Raw genomic sequence first — 7,397 nt, 5'->3', positions numbered from 1 at the left:
CATAGCAGAGAATCAGGCTTCACGTCACCCACCACTGCAACAGTCCATTTTCATAAGTTTAGGCCAAGCACCCAGGCAGAGGAGAGAGGTCCCGTAACAGACAATCTGGCTTCATGTCAGTAGAGAATCAGTCTGCATGTCATAGCAGAGAATCAGGCTTCACGTCACCCACCACTGCAACAGTCCATTTTCATAAGTTTAGGCCAAGCACCCAGGCAGAGGAGAGAGGTCCCGTAACAGACAATCTGGCTTCATGTCAGTAGAGAATCAGTCTGCATGTCATAGCAGAGAATCAGGCTTCACGTCACCCACCACTGCAACAGTCCATTTTCATAAGTTTAGGCCAAGCACCCAGGCAGAGGAGAGAGGTCCCGTAACAGACAATCTGGCTTCATGTCAGTAGAGAATCAGTCTGCATGTCATAGCAGAGAATCAGGCTTCACGTCACCCACCACTGCAACAGTCCATTTTCATAAGTTTAGGCCAAGCACCCAGGCAGAGGAGAGAGGTCCCGTAACAGACAATCTGGCTTCATGTCAGCAGAGAATAGTCTGCATGTCATAGCAGAGAATCAGGCTTCACGTCAGCCACCACTGCAACAGTCCATTGGCATATATTTAGGCCCAGCACACAGGCAGAGGAGAGAGGTCCCGTAACAGACAATCTGGCTTCATTTCAGTAGAGAATCAGTCTGCATGTCATAGCAGAGAATCAGGCTTCACGTCACCCACCACTGCAACAGTCCATTTTCATAAGTTTAGGCCAAGCACCCAGGCAGAGGAGAGAGGTCCCGTAACAGACAATCTGGCTTCATGTCAGTAGAGAATCAGTCTGCATGTCATAGCAGAGAATCAGGCTTCACGTCACCCACCACTGCAACAGTCCATTTTCATAAGTTTAGGCCAAGCACCCAGGCAGAGGAGAGAGGTCCCGTAACAGACAATCTGGCTTCATGTCAGTAGAGAATCAGTCTGCATGTCATAGCAGAGAATCAGGCTTCACGTCACCCACCACTGCAACAGTCCATTTTCATAAGTTTAGGCCAAGCACCCAGGCAGAGGAGAGAGGTCCCGTAACCGACAATCTGGCTTCATGTCAGCAGAGAATTAGTCTGCATGTCATAGCAGAGAATCAGGCTTCACGTCAGCCACCACTGCAACAGTCCATTGGCATATATTTAGGCCCAGCACACAGGCAGAGGAGAGAGGTCCCGTAACAGAGGATCTGGCTTCATGTCAGCAGAGAATCAGTCTGCATGTCATAGCAGAGAATCAGGCTTCACGTCACCCAACATTGAAACAGTCCATTGGCATATATTTAGGCCCCGGCACCCAGACAGAGGAGAGGTTCATTCAACTTTGGGTAGCCTCGCAATATAATGGTAAAATGAAAATAAAAATAGGATTGAATGAGGAAGTGCCCTGGAGTCCAATAATATATGGTTAAGGGGAGGTAGTTAATTTCTAATATGGACAAGGGATGGACAGATCCTGTGGGATCCATGCCTGGTTCATTTTTATGAACGTCAGCTTGTCCACATTGGCTGTTGACAGGCGGCTGCGTTTGTCTGTAATGACGCCCCCTGCCGTGCTGAATACACGTTCAGACAAAACGCTGGCCGCCGGGCAGGCCAGCACCTCCAAGGCATAAAAGGCTAGCTCTGGCCACGTGGACAATTTAGAGACCCAGAAGTTGAATGGGGCCGAACCATCAGTCAGTACGTGGAGGGGTGTGCACATGTACTGTTCCACCATGTTAGTGAAATGTTGCCTCCTGCTAACACGTTGCGTATCAGGTGGTGGTGCAGTTAGCTGTGGCGTGTTGACAAAAGTTTTCCACATCTCTGCCATGCTAACCCTGCCCTCAGAGGAGCTGGCATTGACACAGCTGCCTTGGCGACCTCTTGCTCCTCCTCTGCCTTGGCCTTGGGCTTCCACTTGTTCCCCTGTGACATTTGGGAATGCTCTCAGTAGCGCGTCTACCAACGTGCGCTTGTACTCGCGCATCTTCCTATCACGCTCCAGTGCAGGAAGTAAGGTGGGCACATTGTCTTTGTAGCGTGGATCCAGCAGGGTGGCAACCCAGTAGTCCGCACAGGTTAAAATGTGGGCAACTCTGCTGTCGTTGCGCAGGCACTGCAGCATGTAGTCGCTCATGTGTGCCAGGCTGCCCAGGGGTAAGGACAAGCTGTCCTCTGTGGGAGGCGTATCGTCATCGTCCTGCCTTTCCCCCCAGCAATGCACTAGTGATGGACCCGAGCTGCGTTGGGTGCCACCCCGCTGTGACCATCTTTCATCCTCATCCTCCTCCACCTCCTCCTCATCCTCGTCCTCCTCGTCCTCCAGTAGTGGGCCCTGGCTGGCCACATTTGTACCTGGCCTCTGCTGTTGCCAAAAACCTCCCTCTGAGTCACTTCGAAGAGACTGGCCTGAAAGTGCTAAAAATGACCCCTCTTCCTCCTCCTCCTCCTCCTGGGCCACCTCCTCTTCCATCATCGCCCTAAGTGTTTTCTCAAGGAGACATAGAAGTGGTATTGTAACGCTGATAACGGCGTCATCGCCACTAGCCATGTTGGTGGAGTACTCGAAACAGCGCAACAGGGCACACAGGTCTCGCATGGAGGCCCAGTCATTGGTGGTGAAGTGGTGCTGTTCTGTAGTGCGACTGACCCGTGCGTGCTGCAGCTGAAACTCCACTATGGCCTGCTGCTGCTCGCACAGTCTGTCCAGCATGTGCAAGGTGGAGTTCCACCTGGTGGGCACGTCGCATATGAGGCGGTGAGCGGGAAGGCCGAAGTTACGCTGTAGCGCAGACAGGCGAGCAGCAGCAGGATGTGAACGCCGGAAGCGCGAACAGACGGCCCGCACTTTATGCAGCAGCTCTGACATGTCGGGGTAGTTGTGTATGAACTTCTGCACCACCAAATTCAGCACATGCGCCAAGCAAGGGATGTGCGTCAAATTGGCTAGTCCCAGAGCTGCAACGAGATTTCGCCCATTATCACACACCACCAGGCCGGGCTTGAGGCTCACCGGCAGCAACCACTCGTCGGTCTGTTGTTCTATACCCCGCCACAACTCCTGTGCGGTGTGGGGCCTGTCCCCCAAACATATGAGTTTCAGAATGGCCTGCTGACGTTTACCCCGGGCTGTGCTGAAGTTGGTGGTGAAGGTGTGTGGCTGACTGGATGAGCAGGTGGAAGAAGAGGAGGAGGAAGCCGAGAAGGAGGAGGTGGCAACAGGAGGCAAAGAATGTTGCCCTGCGATCCTTGGCGGCGGAAGGACGTGCGCCAAACAGCTCTCCGCCTGGGGCCCAGCTGCCACTACATTTACCCAGTGTGCAGTTAGGGAGATATAGCGTCCCTGGCCGTGCTTACTGGTCCACGTATCTGTGGTTAGGTGGACCTTGCTACAGATGGCGTTGCGCAGTGCACTTGATTTTATCGGATACTTGGTTGTGCAGGGAAGGCACGGCTCTCTTGGAGAAGTAGTGGCGGCTGGGAACAACATACTGTGGGACAGCAAGCGACATGAGCTGTTTGAAGCTGTCTGTGTCCACCAGCCTAAATGACAGCATTTCATAGGCCAGTAGTTTAGAAATGCTGGCATTCAGGGCCAGGGATCGAGGGTGGCTAGGTGGGAATTTACGCTTTCTCTCAAATGTTTGTGAGATGGAGAGCTGAACGCTGGCGTGTGACATGGTTGAGACGCTTGGTGACGGAGGTGGTGGTGGTGGTGTTGGTGGTACATCCCCTGTTTGCTGGGCGGCAGGTGCCAACGTTCCTCCAGAGGCGGAGGAAGAGGCCGAGGCGGCAGCAGCAGAAGAGGCCGAGGCGGCAGCAGCAGAAGAGGTAGCAGGGGGAGCCTGAGTGACTTCCTTGGTTTTAAGGTGTTTACTCCACTGCAGTTCATGCTTTGCATGCAGGTGCCTGGTCATGCAGGTTGTGCTCAGGTTCAGACCGTTAATGCCTCGCTTCAGGCTCTGATGGCACAGCGTGCAAACCACTCGGGTCTTGTCGTCAGCACATTGTTTGAAGAAGTGCCATGCCAGGGAACTCCTTGAAGCTGCCTTTGGGGTGCTCGGTCCCAGATGGCGGCGGTCAGTAGCAGGCGGAGTCTCTTGGCGGCGGGTGTTCTGCTTTTGCCCACTGCTCCCTCTTTTGCTACGCTGTTGGCTCGGTCTCACCACTGCCTCTTCCTCCGAACTGTGAAAGTCAGTGGCACGACCTTCATTTCATGTGGGGTCTAGGACCTCATCGTCCCCTGCATCGTCTTCCACCCAGTCTTGATCCCTGACCTCCTGTTCAGTCTGCACACTGCAGAAAGACGCAGCAGTTGGCACCTGTGTTTCGTCATCATCAGAGACATGCTGAGGTGGTATTCCCATGTCCTCATCATCAGGAAACATAAGTGGTTGTGCGTCAGTGCATTCTATGTCTTTCACCGCTGGGGAAGGGCTAGGTGGATGCCCTTGGGAAACCCTGCCAGCGGAGTCTTCAAACAGCATAAGAGACTGCTGCATAACTTGAGGCTGAGACAGTTTCCCTGGTATGCATGGGGGTGATGTGACAGACTGATGGGGTTGGTTTTCAGGCGCCATCTGTGCGCTTTCTGCAGAAGACTGGGTGGGAGATAATGTGAACGTGCTGGATCCACTGTCGGCCACCCAATTGACTAATGCCTGTACCTGCTCAGGCCTTACCATCCTTAGAACGGCATTGGGCCCCACCATATATCGCTGTAAATTCTGGCGGCTACTGGGACCTGAGGTAGTTGGTACACTAGGACGTGTGGATGTGGCAGAACGGCCACGTCCTCTCCCAGCACCAGAGGGTCCACTAACACCACCACGACCATGTCCACGTCCGCGTCCCTTACTAGATGTTTTCCTCATTGTTATGGTTCACCACAACAACAAAAATATTATTTGGCCCAATGTATTGTATTCAAATTCAGCGGGATATAAATTTGAGGCCTAGTATTTAGGCGCTGGGTGACCGGTATGGATTTAGTGACAGAATTAGACTTGGAAATGCACAGTAGTGTGTGTGTGAAGTTATTCTGAATGACCCTATGTGCACCTTGAATATTATATACCCTTTTAGGGATAGATTTCAAATAGCTCTGATATAGCAGAAACCACTAAATTATGAAATTGCCAAATTGGGAATTGTATTTCAACCCAGAACAAAAAATGTGCTTTGACGGACACTAAATAACTTTCCCAGCCACAACAGGACAGCGGTAACGAGAGATTTAGCGGGATATAAATTTGAGGCCTAGTATTTAGGCGCTGGGTGACCGGTATGAATTTAGTGACAGAATTGGACTTGGAAATGCACAGTAGCGTGTGTGTGTGAAGTTATTCTGAATGACCCTATGTGCACCTTGAATATTATATACCCTTTTAGGGATAGATTTCAAATAGCTCTGATATAGCAGAAACCACTAAATTATGAAATTGCCAAATTGGGAATTGTATTTCAACCCAGAACAAAAAATGTGCTTTGACGGACACTAAATAACTTTCCCAGCCACAACAGGACAGCGGTAACGAGAGATTTAGCGGGATATAAATTTGAGGCCTAGTATTTAGGCGCTGGGTGACCGGTATGGATTTAGTGACAGAATTGGACTTGGAAATGCACAGTAGCGTGTGTGTGTGAAGTTATTCTGAATGACCCTATGTGCACCTTGAATATTATATACTCTTTTAGGGATAGATTTCAAATAGCTCTGATATAGCAGAAACCACTAAATTATGAAATTGCTAAATTGGGAATTGTATTTCAACCCAGAACAAAAAATGTGCTTTGACGGACACTAAATAACTTTCCCAGCCACAACAGGACAGCGGTAATAAGAGATTTAGCGGGATATAAATTTGAGGCCTAGTATTTAGGCGCTGGGTGACCGGTATGGATTTACTAACAGAATTGGACTTGGAAATGCACAGTAGCGTGTGTGTGTGAAGTTATTCTGAATGACCCTATGTGCACCTTGAATATTATATACCCTTTTAGGGATAGATTTCAAATAGCTCTGATATAGCAGAAACCACTAAATTATGAAATTGCTAAATTGGGAATTGTATTTCAACCCAGAACAAAAAATGTGCTTTGACGGACACTAAATAACTTGCCCAGCCACAACAGTACAGCGGTAACGAGAGATTTAGCGGGATATAAATTTGAGGCCTAGTATTTAGGCGCTGGGTGACCGGTATGGATTTAGTGACAGAATTAGACTGGGATATGGCCAAAAAATAACCACACTATTGCTGGTTAAATGCACTTGGTGACGGGCGCAGCTTGCCCCTGATGTAGTATATGGCCAAAAAATGAACAGACTATTGCTGGTTAAATGCACTTGGTGTCACAGCTTGACCAACCACACTACTGAGGGTTAAATGCACTTGGTGACGGGCGCAGCTTGCCCCTGATGTAGTATATGGCCAAAAAATGAACAGACTATTGCTGGTTAAATGCACTTGGTGTCACAGCTTGACCAACCACACTACTGAGGGTTAAATGCACTTGGTGACGGGCGCAGCTTGCCCCTGATGTAGTATATGGCCAAAAAATGAACAGATTATTGCTGGTTAAATGCACTTGGTGACGGGCGCAGCTTGCCCCTGATTTAGTATATGGCCAAAAAATGAACAGACTATTGCTGGTTAAATGCACTTGGTGACGGGCGCAGCTTGCTTCTGATTTAGTATATGGCCAAAAAATGAACAGACTATTGCTGGTTAAATGCACTTGGTGTGATAGCTTGACCAACCACACTACTGAGGGTTAAATGCACTTGGTGACGTGCGCAGCTTGCCCCTGATGTAGTATATGGCCAAAAAATAAACAGACTATTGCTCGTTAAATGCACTTGGTGTCACAGCTTGACCAACCACACTACTGAGGGTTAAATGCACTTGGTGACGGGCGCAGCTTGCCCCTGATGTAGTATATGGCCAAAAAATGAACAGACTATTGCTGGTTAAATGCACTTGGTGACGGGCGCAGCTTGCCCCTGATGTAGTATATGGCCAAAAAATGAACAGACTATTGCTGGTTAAATGCACTTGGTGTGATAGCTTGACCAACCACACTACTGAGGGTTAAATGCACTTGGTGACGGGCGCAGCTTGCCCCTGATGTAGTATATGGCCAAAAAATGAACAGACTATTGCTGGTTAAATGCACTTGGTGTCACAGCTTGACCAACCACACTACTGAGGGTTAAATGCACTTGGTGACGGGCGCAGCTTGCCCCTGATGTAGTATATGGCCAAAAAATGAACAGACTATTGCTGGTTAAATGCACTTGGTGACGGGCGCAGCTTGCCCCTGATTTAGTATATGGCCAAAAAATGAACAGACTATTGCTGGTTAAATGCACTTG

The sequence above is a fragment of the Bufo gargarizans genome, chromosome 4, assembly GCF_014858855.1.
Source record: "Bufo gargarizans isolate SCDJY-AF-19 chromosome 4, ASM1485885v1, whole genome shotgun sequence".
Lineage (NCBI taxonomy): Eukaryota > Metazoa > Chordata > Amphibia > Anura > Bufonidae > Bufo > Bufo gargarizans.
The sequence above is the reverse complement of the archived record's forward strand: the minus strand, read 5'-3'. Positions refer to the sequence as shown.